This window comes from Scylla paramamosain, chromosome 3, assembly GCF_035594125.1.
Source record: "Scylla paramamosain isolate STU-SP2022 chromosome 3, ASM3559412v1, whole genome shotgun sequence".
Classification (NCBI taxonomy): Eukaryota; Metazoa; Arthropoda; class Malacostraca; order Decapoda; family Portunidae; genus Scylla; species Scylla paramamosain.
Window position 1 is genome coordinate 23477643 of NC_087153.1, and position 16368 is coordinate 23494010.

The following is a 16368-nucleotide window of genomic DNA, read 5'->3' on the forward strand; positions in this document are numbered from 1 at the left end:
CAGCTCTGCCACTATGCTGTCTGGCCTGCAACACCAATCTGAATCTGAATGTTACCGCCAGAAGGCGTAATCACAGAAGGAGTAAGGACATATAAAGGAAGGAAATAGTTAATTGTAGTAGTGAAGATGGGAAGTAGAGCGAGGCGATGGTGTAGAATGGTACTGAGGCCCGATGCTTACATCCGAAGGTGTCGAGACAGCATTAACGGGGAGATAAGACATAGGGGAGATGAATAATTGTGCTGGCTCAAGGGGCCTCCGAGGTTGACCTCTGTCCCTATGACCTGGCAGAGTAGAAGAGCGCTTTATCCCTCTGGTTAGGCCGAGAGGCAGAGGGAAACCTGCTGTTGTGAGAAGTCGTGTACTCTCGTCACTGGTAGAGCGGTGTGGAAAACGGACGGCAAAGTACCCAGGAATGTTAGATAGAACCCGAATACGTAAGTGAAGACACAACATTGTTCTATAGGCTCCGATGATGAGACACTATATACGTTGTGAACCGTAAGGAATGTAATTGTTGCTATAATTATAATCTGTGTATTGACCAATATATGTACTTACTATCCCAAAAGTTCTTGTCAGGATTGGCCGTGACTGAATAAACTAACGAGTCAACGAAACGGGTCTAGTTCCTGTCCACTAGTCGCAATGTGGTGGCAAAACTGAATCCATTTAATACTGTACATAATTCCTGTCAACTGCTACTACTGCTACTACTACTACTGCTGCTACACTGTTCTGGAGCGCTAAAAAGATATACAATGATAATAACTACAATTACTACTGTTACTACAATTATAACCTAACAATAGTGAAGAGAGAGAGAGAGAGAGAGAGAGAGAGAGAGAGAGAGAGAGAGAGAGAGAGAGAGAGAGAGAGAGAGAGAGAGAGAGAGAGAGAGAGAGAGAGAGAGAGAGAGAGAGAGAGAGAGACTAATTTTATATATATAGAAATGTTAAAACATGCAGAATAAAAGAAGATTAAAATAAAATAAAATAAAATAAATAGAAGTAATTAAAATTAATTGTGAATTAAGACTGAAAAAATGAATTTTTCTAAAAACAATAATAAAAAATGACTTCATAAAAATCTAATAAAACAAATATAATAGTTATTCAGATCCATGTTTATTATTGGAATTAAAAACAATTAATGAGTAAGGAGGAGGAGGAAAAGGAGGAGTAGGAGGAGGAGGAGGAGATGAGTGAGTGAGGAGAAGGAAGAGGAGCCAAAGGAAGGAGGGAGGAAGGAGGGAGGAAGTGAGTGAATGAAGAGGAAGAGGACTGACACAGTAATAAACAGAAGGAAGGAAGGAAGGAAGAGAGGGAGGGAGGGAAAGGAGGAGGAGGAGACTGAGGGAGGATGAAGAGGAAGAGGAAGATGTGACTCAGTGAAAAGAAACAGGAGGAGGAAGAAAAATTAGTGAGGAGGAAGACAAGATTGGAGAGAAGAAAGAGGAGGAGGAGGAGGTGAGAGAAGAGGAGAAACAAGAGGAGAAGGAAGACAAAGAAAAAATAATACAGTAAGAGGAGGAGGAGGAGGAGGAGGAGGAGATAGAATGAGAAAGAGGAGGAGGAGGAGGAGGAGACATACAAGAGAAGACAAGAGATGAGAGAGAGAGAGAGAGAGAGGGAGAGAGAGAGAGAGAGAGAGAGAGAGAGAGAGAGAGAGAGAGAGAGAGAGAGAGAGAGAGAGAGAGAGAGAGAGAGAGAGAGAGTAATGAAAGGGAAAGAAAGAAAGAAAGAAAAAGAAAGAAAAGAAAGAGAAGAAAGAATAAACTAAAAATAAAAAAGAATAAAAGAGGAACAAAAATCAAGAATAATGAAAGAATAATTGATAAAAAGAGGGAAGAGAAAAAATTAGAATTAGACTAAAAGGAACAACAACAACAACAACAACAATAACAACAACAACTAGAGAGAGAGAGAGAGAGAGAGAGAGAGAGAGAGAGAGAGAGAGAGAGAGAGAGAGAGAGAGAGAGAGAGAGAGAGAGAGAGAGAGAGAGAGAGAGAAGAAGAAGAAGAAGAAGAAGAAGAAGAAGAAGAAGAAGAAGAAGAAGAAGAAGAAGAAGAAGAAGAAGAAGAAGAAGAAGAAGAAGAAGAAGAAGAAGAAAAAAATAAAAAAAAATATTTAGTAAAACAAAGAGAATGAAAGCAGCACCACCACCACCACCACCACCACCCACCTTTCTACCTGTCCAATCATTAGCTTCAAACTATAGGAAGAATCAAGACTATATTTTGTGACTTCACTGGGACTAGCCCCAACTTGTAGGCTTTACTGGGAGGCTAGGTGAAGCAAAACATAGTCCCTTCCTTTGGCTTCATTTCTGGGAGCTGTGGGGCTGTAGGAAGCAGTGGGAAGTGGGTGAGGTAATGGGCTTGGGGTCTAGTGTGTCTGTGATGGTATGTGGGCCCGTTTGTAAAGCTCCTGTTGTGTGTGAGAGGTCTGCAGTGGTCTGTGAAGGGCCTGTGGTAGGCTGTGGTGATGTTTTGGTTGTGTCTGAAGGTTGTGAGGCTGTGTCAGAGGCTGTGCCAGGGGTTGTATCAGGTGCTGTGTCAGAAGCTGTCAAGGGCTGTGTCAGGGGCTGTGAGAAGGTGGAGGGGGCTGCTGTGTGTATGTGTCTGTGTGTCTTGGAGGATCGAACCCAGCCACTGGAATGAAATCTGCTGCTGAGCAAACTCCACCTGAAAAATAAGGAGAGAATTAATGGTTGGTGATAATATAATAACAATAATCTATCTATTTGAATTAATGGCTGGTAATAATATAGGAATAATAATCTATCTGTCTGTCTGTCATCATATTAGGCTGGTAATCCCAAATGAGACAGCCCAGACAATGTAATGCCACCCCCTCCGGTTCCCCCCTCCTCCCTCCTCCTCACCGGTCCGATCAGAGCTCTAATGAGACGAGGCAAAGATCTTCACAGCGAAGAAGAAAAAAAGAAGAGGAAGAGAGAAGAGGTGAAGTACGCACACACACAAGAAAAAAAAAAATTTTTGATTGGTAATGGTTCTCGCCTTCATCGTCATGGCCAGAGGGTAGGGAGAGGTTAATTATCACACAGTACCTACAGTGTGGCTTTATTATGAGGAACGAAAAATATAAAAATAGCAAAAATAATTAAATGAATAATACTGATGGGATTCTTTGGGTTGACTGACCCACTATGACACTTTATCGAGTGGTTAATCTAGAAAAAAAAAAAAAAAAAAGGCACTTGAAATTCTGGTATGGCATATACACTTATACTCCGTTACTTAACACTACGAATACACAAGAAAATAATTACTTTTATAACTCCTCAAGAGTACCATTGATTCTGGGCACCGTTATATCCCTAAATAGCGTCACAGCCTTCATCCATCACTTCTCTACAGCAATAATATTGCTCACAACACATTCACAGTAGACTATATTTGACTAAAGAAACATTACATGGCTAACACTTTCCCAAGACTCTGTGGCCTGTCTCCACGTGGGACCAACACCGGCTATTTTATCTGTTACCAGAGGGAAGGGAGACACCATTCTGTCAACACGTACAGTCACTATATCTTCACTAGAGACATGAATAATAAACATGAACACAGTAATATTCACTTCTAAATAAAAGAAAAATAAAATATTTCAGAGCTACGAGACCCACCTGTTGCCAGAGGGAAGGGAGATGCCATTCTGTGCTCTCCCCCTCAACACCCACCCCCAGGCCTCTGAAGTTATTGGAACCTTAGCTAGTTCTCTCTCTCTCTTCTTTCACAAATAATTTTACTGAACCATGAGTTTAAATAAAAATGCAGGAATAATTGGCTAGCAAGGTGAGCATATAGGCTGGACATTAGTTGAAGTTAATAATTGAATTCTAAATTACTAACATATTTTATAAGCTAGGGAATGACACCTTATGAGTTACTGGTAGGCTGACGCAACATGATGTAATCCTATTATTCGTATTACCACTGATTAGAGAAAACCACAGTTGAAATAAGTAAAGACTATTTATAACAAATGTTTCAAGACTTCTAAATCACTCCCACGAATACACGCCTTATAAATATACTTTTTCATATAATCACTAAACCTTTAATTACCGCTATTATCCTCCTCTTCACCGCAAGCTACAAAAGAAAACAATTATTGGGAAGACTCAAAGAAACACAGAAATAATAAAAAGGAGCGTTACACACGCCCATTCTCCCAGAGTTAAACTCACGGTGAAGAATACATGCAAAATCCTACCTATACACTTTCCCTATCCTATCCATACATAAGGTCTACTAAACAGCTGACACTGACTCAACCACTTACCCTTGAGTCACCTGACTCGTACATTTCTTCCCGTAGGAAATTGTACCAACACCTTTCACATACAGAATACTTACAGGAAAAGAGAACTTGGACCCCAGTCACCCTCTGCTCTACGGGTAATCTATGGAGAAGTCACCTGACTAACTCCGTCACTCTCTTTATTCCCCGTCTCATAGAAAAGGAATAATCTATTACATTCGCAGCATTCGACACATTCGCCAACATTCACACAAATCATTCCTCTTACTACAACGAAGACTGGGGTAATACGTCCTCAAGGGAAACTTAGGACCCGTTAGAGGTGATGACTGTAACTTGAGGAGGAAATAACCAAGTACGACGTTCCCTGGAAACCTCACTTCTCGAACTAAAGCCCACAAGAATGGGGTACACTTCCCCGAACTGAAACACATAAGCTACCATCTGGTATGAACTGTTTTGACACGACGAGAATTTGGTGACGACTTTTCCGAAATGCCCCACTCTATTTGTGGCTGAGACAGTGTCACTGACCTTCGAACACTTGTGACGGATGAGGATTTCCTGCTCTTAACTCACTACATTCCTAACCCTCACATCCTATACATTATAACACTGTTCACTTCTCCTCACTCCTGAGTTCGTGCATCACATTAGCACTCCTCAATAAGACGTCTGGGAGGTCGACGGCGGCGGGGAGGGAGGTCTTGATCCTCCTCCTCCTCCTCCTCAACACATCCGTCTGAATAGTTCTCCTCCAACTCCGGAATAATTTCACTCCGGCTCACATACGGTTTCACCTTTTCTGCTGCTCTTTGTACTAACTTCCCAGAATAGGGGTCCTCCACTACATACAGTTGACCGTCCCTGATTACCTCACTCACTCGATATGGTCCTTTCCACTTAGCATTCAATTTGGTAGAGGTACCAGGCAACGGAGTTTCTGATTTCACCCACACCAAGGACCCAACTGAGACCTTTTCATCACGTCGTTTTCTGTTCGCCACTGCACGGTACCTCCTCTGTGACGTCACACTAGCGTCTTTAATCATGAGCTTAAGTTGCTGAACGTCACTATCTTCAGACTGTACCGTCAGGAGAGGCGCCGTGACGAAACGAGGTGGCTGTCTTGCGAAGAATGCTACATATGGAGAGACCCCCGTGCTGCTATGTACTGCCAGATTCATGTGTGACTGACATTCACTGAGAAGGGCGGGCCACCTTAAAGGGTAACCCTTGCACATTTGGGACAGCACGGTCTTCAGGGTCCGGTGCATTCTCTCGATGAGTCCGTTTGACTGGGGGTGATAGGGAGTGGTGTAGAGCAGTTCTATCCCATGAAGACCAGCCCAGGTTCTTAGTTCTCGTCCTGTGAACTCCAAGGTATTGTCCCACAGGATGGAGAGTGGCCGGCCAAAGTCAGAGATGTATTGGGAAAGCTTAGCTACTATACCCTGAGGATGTTTTGTTTTTAGAGGATAAAATTTTACATACCTAGAGAAGTGATCTATGATGGTGAGGATATACCTTTGACCTTCCTGTCCGTTGGTCATTTCAGTGAGATCAATAGCAATCCTCTCCAATGGCTGTGACACTATAGGTAACTCTCGGTATGGCTGTGACATTCCTCGGTTGTGTTTGAATTTTTGGCAGTTTAGACACTCTTTAAGATACTGTATTACATCCGACTTAATAGTAGGCCAATAAAACAACCCTTCTGCCTGCTTGATGGATTTGAACTGCCCAAAATGTCCTGATTGATCATGACCAACTTCTAGTGCCTTTCTGACTAGGTGTCGGGGTATTACTACAGTGTAATTTAGACTGCCATCTTTGGTCTCTCTAACATAGTGCAACACACCATCCAGAACTTCAAACTGATCAAGGGTTGCCTTAGCAATCTTTCGCCCTGGCACCCTTCAAGTAGTCTAAGAGTTCATTCCAAGTTGGATCTTCGCGCTGTCCTTTAATGAATTCCTCTCGGGTTAGGCCTAACCAGGTAACGTTGGGTTGATGTGTGATAAGCCTAACAGGACGCGACAACTGATCAGCCACTACATTATCTTTTCCCTTTACATACTTTACGCGAAAGTGATACTCGCGCATCTCCAGCATCCACCTAGTTACTCTGGGCGACTTAGTCCGCCTTCGGAAGATAGTAGTGAGCGGTTGGTGGTCGGTTTGAATCTCAAAGTTGGTTCCCCAAAGGTAATGGTGGAAATGACAGCAAGCTAACACGACAGCTAACGCTTCTTTGTCGGTGACTGAATACTTCTGCTCGCACTTACTGATCTTCTTAGAATAGTAACCTAGAGGTCGGACACTTTTATCAGGTTGAACTTGGTGCAGTACCGCTCCTACGCACTCATCGCTAGCATCTGTGACTAAGACCAGAGGAAGTTCAGGTTGATAACTAGCCAAAATGGGCGTTGACATAAGTTTTGTTTTGAGAGCCTCGAATGCAACCTGACATTCATCCGTCCAACTGAACTTTACATCCCCTTTCATGAGATTTGTGAGAGGCATGGCTATCTTTGAAAAATTGGGTACAAATTTCCGATAAAACCCACACATGCCAATAAATCTCCTAACTTGCTTGACATTTTTAGGTGGAGCTTGTTCTCTAATTGCTTCTAAATTTTTCTGATCAGGAGTACTTCCATCCTTAGAAACTCGGTGACCTAGAAATTTCACCTCCTGCTTCACCAAGTCGCACTTAGTCAGATTCAGCTTGATACCTTTCTCCTCTAACAAGGCGAACAGTCTACCCAATCTTTCCATTAGCTGGTCGAAGTTCTCGGCCCATAGAATGATATCGTCTAGATAGTTTTTGACCCATCGCTCACGCAACAAAGGCGTCAAGATTTCGGCCATCTTGCGAGAAAAGATTGCGGGTGCGCAACTCAGTCCGAACGGTAACCGACGGAAACGATACAGTGATATTCCATCAGAGAAAGTTGTTAGATCTCGGCTTTCCTCATCCAAGACTATCTGGAAGTATGCATCCTTTAAATCTAGTGTGGCATAGTACTGGTGACCTGCCGCGACATTGACCAAATCCTCAAGCCGAGGTAATGGGTAAAGATCCGCAGCTAGCCGTTCGTTCACCTGTCTAAAATCCAAACACATTCTCTTACCCCCATCAGGTTTGTTCACGAGGACAATTGGAGACAGCCATGCTGCACTCGAAGGTTCAATCACACCTCTCTCCTCCATCTCTACTAGCATTTGAGATACTAACATCTTAGCATGTTCAGGATAACGGTACATAGGAGATTGGCAAGGGTTTGGGTCGGACACGGCAATGTGGGCAGGTTCACCCGAGATGGTGCCTATGTCCTCTCTTTTCTAACATGAACAGCTTCTCATGTGATAACACTACATTGGACAATTGTTTTTGTTGATCATTCGCGAGGTGAGCCCAATTCTGTTGATTAATGAGTCTCTGCAAACGTTCTGCTCGGGTACCATTTCCTTCTACCACATCACTCTGAGGTTCCAACTCATCCTCAATACGGGTGTGGCACACTTGTGAGGATGTATCCTCGACTGGACCAGAATATTTCTCATAATAGGCCAATACTGTACCTGTCTTTAGGAACTTATGTACCTTGGACAAATTGTCTACAAGTACGGGAATGGTTTGGGTTTCACTGACTTCTACTAACGACGGGCAGGTTTGAGAAGAATGTCGAGATTGAGGATATACCAACAGACTCGATCCCGAGTGTTCATCAACCTCAACTTGAATTACTTTACCCTGGTGGGGCTTCAGATGAACCATATCTTTGAGCTGAACTCGGCTCTTCTCTTCACATTGAACGCTCATGGGAAGAGATTGGCAAACCCTTCCTACACAAACTCGAGTCTTACGGACATGAGAAACAGAATATGAGGTTCCTCCCCAAAGCATCATCTTCTCCCGCGGATTCCAAGTTAAGCTTGACCACTGAATAACATCACAACCTAGCAACAAATCTCTTTGGAGGTATGAATCTGGCACTACTGAAATCCACTGTTTGCACACTTCTTGATCTCTCACATGAATTTCAACCATCCCAAGAACTTTTAACCATCCCAAGAACTTTTAACCATCCCAAGAACTTTTAACGGATCTCCATTTACCACTGTTAATGATGGCAAACACCTGGATTTATCTACTTCAAGACTCAGCCTACGTACCGTACTTCGCCGGATTAGGGTTACACAACTACCTGTGTCGAGTAACGCAGAACAGAGTTTACCACTAACTATGAGGTTGACTACAGGTGATAGATCTTCTCGGCCTAGTCATTGAGTAGAATCACCGACTGATACGTTGGGTGTCCCTTCTGTCAATTGTGTGTTACAGACTGACTGGGATTTCTTGGGATGGGCACTTGTTCTCCCATCATTTTTCTGGGGAACTGAAGGTGTCCGTGGGGTTTTTCCCGGGCATGTGGGATTACCCCGACAGCAGCCGTACCTCCTACAATAGAAACAGTGTCCCCTTTCTGGTTTCCTCCAACAATCTCTCAGGGAATGAGTTTCAGTTTGGCAAAATGCACAGAATTTGCGAGGTGACGAAGGTGCTTTGGAGACACATGACCTACTTATTTGTTGTTGCAACTGATCTAGTTTAGCAGCAATTTTTGACAAATTATTTTCAGACTGGGGAGAGGAAATATCTGATTGGATGCTGGCTAAACTCTGCGAGTTACTGCGAGAGCAGGAACGAGAGGTATCCTCCCCAGGATGATTAGGAACTGAATTGACTGACGCATGTTTTTGCATTAGCAAGATCCGTTCATTTTCTACATGTCCAAGGAATTTGTTCAAGGGAATATTGTCATCCATGAACGTCTCAAGAAGATCTTTACTGCTCTTGGGGAATCCCTGCAATAACTTACGTTTGAGAAGCTTGTCTCGATCAGGTAGAATTTCACCATGAAATGTCCCTCGGATAGCTGCATAGTGACATTTGAACTTGTGAACAAAGGATTGAGGGGTTTCTAGCCAATCATAGTGAAAAGAGTCACTCTGTCTCCAAGCTTCATCAAAATTCAGGTCCACGCCAAACTCTTTGGTTAGGTATGTCTTACAGTCCTCCCATATCTTTACTTCTCCTTGTCTTTGCGCTGTGTGAATCATAACCGCCAAGTCCCCCATCAACTCGCGACTTAGCCACTTCCAGTCTAGCGTCTGAATTACTTGCGCACCGCTCAACCGACTCGAAAAACATCTGTAACCGTGCCGCTGAGTTTAAACGTTGCAATTCGTCCAACTCTAAGATCTTAATGTCACTCGGCTTGACTCTAACCTCTGAGGTTGACCTCGCAGGGGTACTTGTCATGACTGGGGCTAATGGCATGGAATGACTAGGGAGTGAGGTTTGAACTTGCAACTGACTGTTTGAAAGAACGGCTGGAGTACCTCCTCCCTCTTGGGGAACTGCCCTACTCAGCGAGTCCTCCAATCCATCAATTCTCATTGACATATTTTCAAGTTTAGCCACCATAAACTTCATTGTATCTATCATTACCTGATTGGCATTGACCTCTGATTCTCCCTGCTCTGGATTTTCCCATCTAACTCCACCGTATTCTTCATTCTCCTCCATATCTATTAGTGACTCTATGCGATCCATGTTGAACTTTAGTGTACAGGGCCAAATAGACGAGCTTTGGCTTTGCTAATATTCATAGCCAACTTTTGTTGAATTTGAGCCTTGGCACTGGTTTCGAAATATACTCCATCTCTTCCAAGGGTAAACACAAAACTGTTAAAATTGATACACAAGAACTGTTTACTTTTAAGCAAAGCGGCATTCACTGCACGTTTTATCTTTTTATAGCGTTCATTCGGAATTACTGGTCTGCTAGATGGATACTGTCTATTTTCTATTTCTACCAAAATAACCTTCGAACCGCAATTTCGTATTGTATCTGTTAATTCACGAGGCTGTGTATTAGGATTGATGTCGTTGCTTCCTAACCAGAGGAAAGTGAGGTCATGTCTCCATGCCAAGACGTGATTCAATCTCTCGTCATTAAAGAAATTCCTAGCTCTTGCTCCTCCTGCACGATATATCCTTACTTCTGAATTCTCCACTTCCACATCAAACCTACGTGGTACCTGGCTATGACCTACAACAGCCACTTTGAACATTATTTGACCTAATATTACCCAACTGTCAGTACTCTGTCTCTCCCAATATGACTGGCCAAGACTACAGCGAATCCCACCGCTATGCCACTAGTGTCTTGCCACCCCCCCCCTCCTTTTCCCCCCTCCTCCCTCCTCCTCACCGGTCCGATCAGAGCTCTAATGAGACGAGGCAAAGATCTTCACGGCGAAGAAAAAAAAAAGAAGAGGAAGAGAGAAGAGGTGAAGCACGCACACACACAAGAAAAAAAAAACATTTTTGATTGGTAATGGTTCTCACCTTCATCGTCATGGCCAGAGGGTAGGGAGAGGTTAATTATCACACAGTACCTACAGTGTGGCTTTATTATGAGGAACGAAAAATATAAAAATAGCAAAAATAATTAAATGAATAATACTGATGGGATTCTTTGGGTTGACTGACCCACTATGACACTTTATCGAGTGGTTAATCTAGAAAAAAAAAAAAAAAAAAGGCACTTGAAATTCTGGTATGGCATATACACTTATACTCCGTTACTTAACACTACGAATACACAAGAAAATAATTACTTTTATAACTCCTCAAGAGTACCATTGATTCTGGGCACCGTTATATCCCTAAATAGCGTCACAGCCTTCATCCATCACTTCTCTACGGCAATAATATTGCTCACAACACATTCACAGTAGACTATATTTGACTAAAGAAACATTACATGGCTAACACTTTCCCAAGACTCTGTGGCCTGTCTCCACGTGGGACCAACACCGGCTATTTTATCTGTTGCCAGAGGGAAGGGAGACGCCATTCTGTCAACACGTACAGTCACTATATCTTCACTAGAGACATGAATAATAAACATGAACACAGTAATATTCACTTCTAAATAAAAGAAAAATCAAATATTTCAGAACTACGAGACCCACCTGTTGCCAGAAGGAAGGGAGACGCCATTCTGTGCTCTCCCCCTCAACACCCACCCCCAGGCCTCTGAAGTTATTGGAACCTTAGCTAGTTCTCTCTCTCTCTTCTTTCACAAATAATTTTACTGAACCATGAGTTTAAATAAAAATGCAGGAATAATTGGCTAGCAAGGTGAGCATATAGGCTGGACATTAGTTGAAGTTAATAATTGAATTCTAAATTACTAACATATTTTATAAGATAGGGAATGACACTTTATGAGTTACTGGTAGGCTGATGCAACATGATGTAATCCTATTATTCGTATTACCACTGATTAGAGAAAACCACAGTTGAAATAAGTAAAGACTATTTATAACAAATGTTTCAAGACTTCTAAATCACTCCCACGAATACACGCCTTATAAATATACTTTTTTTATATAATCACTAAACCTTTAATTACCGCTATTATCCTCTTCTTCACCGCAAGCTACAAAAGAAAACAATTATTGGGGAGACTCAAAGAAACACAGAAATAATAAAAAAGGAGCGTTACAACAAGGCACACACACACACACACACACACACACACACACACACACACATGGTGGTAGTAGTAGTAGTAGTAGTAGTAGTAGTAGTAGTAGTAGTAGTAGTAGTAGTAGATGAAAGAGAAAGATGATAATGATACTACTAATATTTTATCTATTTATTTATTTTATTTTATTTTTTTCTGTAGGAAAATAAATATACTTTTTTATATAATCACTAAACCTTTAATTACCGCTATTATCCTCCTCTTCACCGCAAGCTACAAAAGAAAACAATTATTGGGGAGACTCAAAGAAACACAGAAATAATAAAAAGGAGCGTTACAACAAGGCACACACACACACACACACACACACACACACACACATGGTGGTAGTAGTAGTAGTAGTAGTAGTAGTAGTAGTAGTAGTAGATGAAAGAGAAAGATGATAATGATACTACTAATATTTTATCTATTTATTTATTTTATTTTATTTTTTTCTGTAGGAGGGACACCAGTCAAGGGCAACAAAAATCTAATAATATAATAATAATAATAATAATAATAATAATAATAGCAGTGTGTGTGTGTGTGTGTGTGTGTGTGTGTGTGTGTGTGTGTGTGTGTGTGTGTGTGTCTGTTTGTGTGTGTGTTTGTGTGTGTGTGTGTGTGTGTGTGTGTGTGTGTGTGTGTGTGTGTGTGTGTGTGTGTGTGTGTGTGTGCGTGCGTAGTATAATAATAATAATAGCAGTGTGTGTGTGTGTGTGTGTGTGTGTGTGTGTGTGTGTGTGTGTGTGTGTGTGTGTCTGTTTGTGTGTGTGTGTGTGTGTGTGTGTGTGTGTGTGTGTGTGTGTGTGTGTGTGTGTGTGTGTGTGTGTGTGTGTGTGTGTGCGTGCGTGCGTGCGTGTACAGCACTGAGGAAGAGACACAGATCATTTACTACGAGTCTGGTGGACAAAGACAGTTTGGTGAATACTACACAGCTATTAAAAGCAACAATTTAAATAAAAAAAAAAGTAATCATGTTTGCAGTTGGTTGATAAAAGGCTTGTTGGAGGCACCAGTGATGCATTTCAATATTTCTCTCTCTCTCTCTCTCTCTCTCTCTCTCTCTCTCTCTCTCTCTCTCTCTCTCTCTCTCTCTCTCTCTCTCTCTCTCTCTCTCTCTCAGTGGGGGTCTGGTTAGTTCTTTTGTCATAAATAGCCTCGTTTTGTCTAGTAAGAGGACTCCAGCTTGCCAGCATTACCAGATCAGAGGTATTGCTTTTGTTATGATCGTTACCAAGTTGGGGGTTGCCGAAACTATGAAAACGACTGTGAAATCGGACAGAGGTGTTGGTAATACTTGTTGACAGTTTGGTAAGGCTCTTGTTTGAGAACGTTACCCAGTGACTGTGAAATCAGCCCTTTGACACACACAAACACACAAAGGTGTTAGGATAGGTTGGCGCTGTCTGCATGTTAGGTTAGGTTAATAAAATGAAGAGGGGTTATGTAAAGTATAAGGAGGAGGAGGAGGAAGAGGAGGTAAGAAAGAAATCATAGATTGAGAAGAAAACAACAACAACAACAACAACAACAACAATAATAATAATAATAATAATAATAATAATAATAATAATAATAATAATAATAATAATAATAACTATTTACCTGCAATAAGAAAACCTGACCTGACCTGACAATGATAAAACAGCAAAATTCCCAGCAATACTTGACCTGACCTGACCTGAGCTAACAACAAGAAACAGCAAAACTACCAACAACATTTCTCAATAAAATAATAAAACAATAAAAAAAAAAAACTCACAAAAAAAACACCAATACCAACTTGATCTGACCTGACCTAGAAATTCACAATCTTATCATTTCCTCCTCCTGGTCATCATCACTGACCAAGAAGGCTTCCGGCAAGGTCACCACTGGTTCAAAGTAGGGGTCGTGCCCCCCCCCCCTCGCTGCCGTCCCCCCCTCCTCGCTCACCAGGCTGTTATCGGGGTCTGTCTGTGGGTGGGGGGAGAGAGAGGGGAGTTAGGCTTGGTTGGGAGGAGGAGAAGGAGGAGGAGGAGATGGGAAGGAAGAAGGAGAAGTTTAGATGAAAGGAAGAGAAGGAAGAGGAAGAGGAGGACAAACAAACATACATGCATATACAAAAATAAACAAACTAACAAACAAACAAATATTCAAATATAAAACTGAAAAAAATAAAAAAATGAAAATAAAAAAAAAATCGATATATTCTGACAAACACACACACACACATATAATGAACAAGCAAACAAGCAGACAACAAACACACAAGAAAATAAAGACAAAAAAAAAAAAAAAATTTACATTAAAACTAATTTATATATTTTTTTCCTTTAACGAACACACGGACTCGCCCACCTCCCCGTCCCCCACGAGCCCCGTCCTCCCTCCCTCACACACACACACACACACACACACACACACACACACACACACACACACACACACACACACACACACACACACACACACGCAAACAATTCCACCAACAAAAAAAAAAATTCGTTCAAGGTCGGGAAAAAAAAATAAAATGAGGCATATTTCCCTTATTTCCCCTTGTCCCCTCGTCCCCTTGGGCTCAAAATGGCCGCTCACACCTGCTCCTTAATGGCGGGTAGGTGTGTGTGTTGTAAATCACTAAATAAAGGAGTAATTAATAATGGCCGGGGCATCACCCAACCCTTGATCTTTCCCCGCCACCCGCCCTCATATATCCGCCAAATTTTTCTATTTATACCTCTACCCCGCCACCATTTTTGTGTTTATTGATAGCCAGATGATATGAGTGTAGAATGGTGGCCATGTTACCTTCTCAGGACCCATGGTGTTGCCGATGATGAGGGATAATTGTGGCTGCCTCTCTCGGTCCCTGCGACGCAATTTTGTAAATAAACTCACCTGTTGTGGACGCTCGCCGATATGGAATCGTTGATTGATGGGATTGATGGTGCAGGTGGCTCGGGATCACTCCTAAGCCAGACCTTTGGATCGGCAACTCCTGTAGAAGGATAAAAAAAAAAAAAGAGGAACGAACAGCATCCTCTACACTAATTATTCCTACATCTGGCACGCCACATTCTCTCCAGAAACTCTTTCACCGCCTCAATCATCCTTTCATTCGCCTCTCTACACAGTCCCAGCAACAACACATCCACTCCTTTCCTGTCTTTTCCACTCTTTCATTTTTTGTCATGCCTTAACTCAGTCAGTATCACTTGCATCATCTCATTCCTGTCTCTGGCATACTTCACACATTCCAGCACCGCATGTTCCACCATCTCATTTTCTCCCATGTCACACATCTGGCACACTTTGCTGCGGGACTCGGACCATCTGTAACTCCTTGCGTTCACATCCATACACTGTGCTCTTGCTCGGAAGAGAAGATCACCACCCAGGCTTCCATCATACCACCTTTCATACCTCGGGGCCCCTTTCTCTTTATACCATTCCAGGGTCTTCTTTCTTTCCATCTCATTCTTCCATTCATTCAGTCCCACACATTTCACTTTTTTGTCTATCTCATTCTTCAATTTTCTTACATCCCATTCAGCTCCCACTCTGCCTCCTCTTGTTACCACCCATACACGCTCACTTTGATTCCTGTCAGCCATTCTCATCACCCACACAACTTGTAATCCTATCTGTCATTCTCATGCACCTTTTCCTTCATTTGCTTCCACTTTCATTCCACATTCCACTTCCTTGCTATTCTTGCATCATCCATTCTCTCAAGCCTAATCTTGTACCAAAGTATGGCTTTTGTGAGTCTTTCCCTAAAGGTGCTCCATCCCAAATCACCTCTCAAGGATTCAACTGCTGTGTACCTTGGTGCCCTCAGTGCTATCCTTGCTACTCTATTTTGGCCCACTTCTAACTTATCAATTTCACTTTCATTCCATGCAATCACATCCATACCATACATTATACTTGGCACAACCACACTCTTCCACACTTCTTTCAACACATACTTACTTGCCCTCATCCTTGCAGCGCTTCCCAATCGACCTACCCACTGGTTTACCATACTTATCTTTTCATTCTTTGCCTTTGCACACCCACTAGGACTCATCCACATCCCTAAGTACTTGTATTCTTGCACCTGTTTCAACTCATTCTCTCCAAGTCTCCATACCACATTACTTTCATCCTCTGATCTATTCACAATCATTACCTTGCTTTTCTCACTGCTAAACCTCACTCTTTTCCATACCCATCCACAACATCCAACAAACTTTGAAGCTCATCTGCCGATTCACTCATAACAACTACATCATCTGCATAAAGAAGCACACATACTTTATCATTCCCCACACTTACCCCTATATTCATTCTTCTCATTCTAGCTGCTAACTCCTCTGTATACAGGCTAAAAAGGGATGGTGACAATATACAGCCTTGCCTAACTCCTCTCTCACTCTTCACCCAGTCTGTTTCTATGTCTCCTAGTCTGTATCTAGCTCTTGTGTCCACACATACTTTG

At 42.2% G+C, this 16368-nt stretch overlaps 1 long non-coding RNA gene across 1 annotated transcript; it reads right to left on the reverse strand.

Moving 5' to 3' along the window:
• Window positions 1–3072: 3072 nt before the first annotated feature.
• Window positions 3073–4756, reverse strand: LOC135116377 (uncharacterized). The gene is made up of 2 exons (XR_010276277.1): window positions 3653–4756; window positions 3073–3506 (listed from the first exon to the last, which is right to left on the reverse strand). It is a non-coding gene; the product is annotated as an uncharacterized LOC135116377 (long non-coding RNA).
• Between the last annotated feature and the right edge of the window lie 11612 nt (window positions 4757–16368).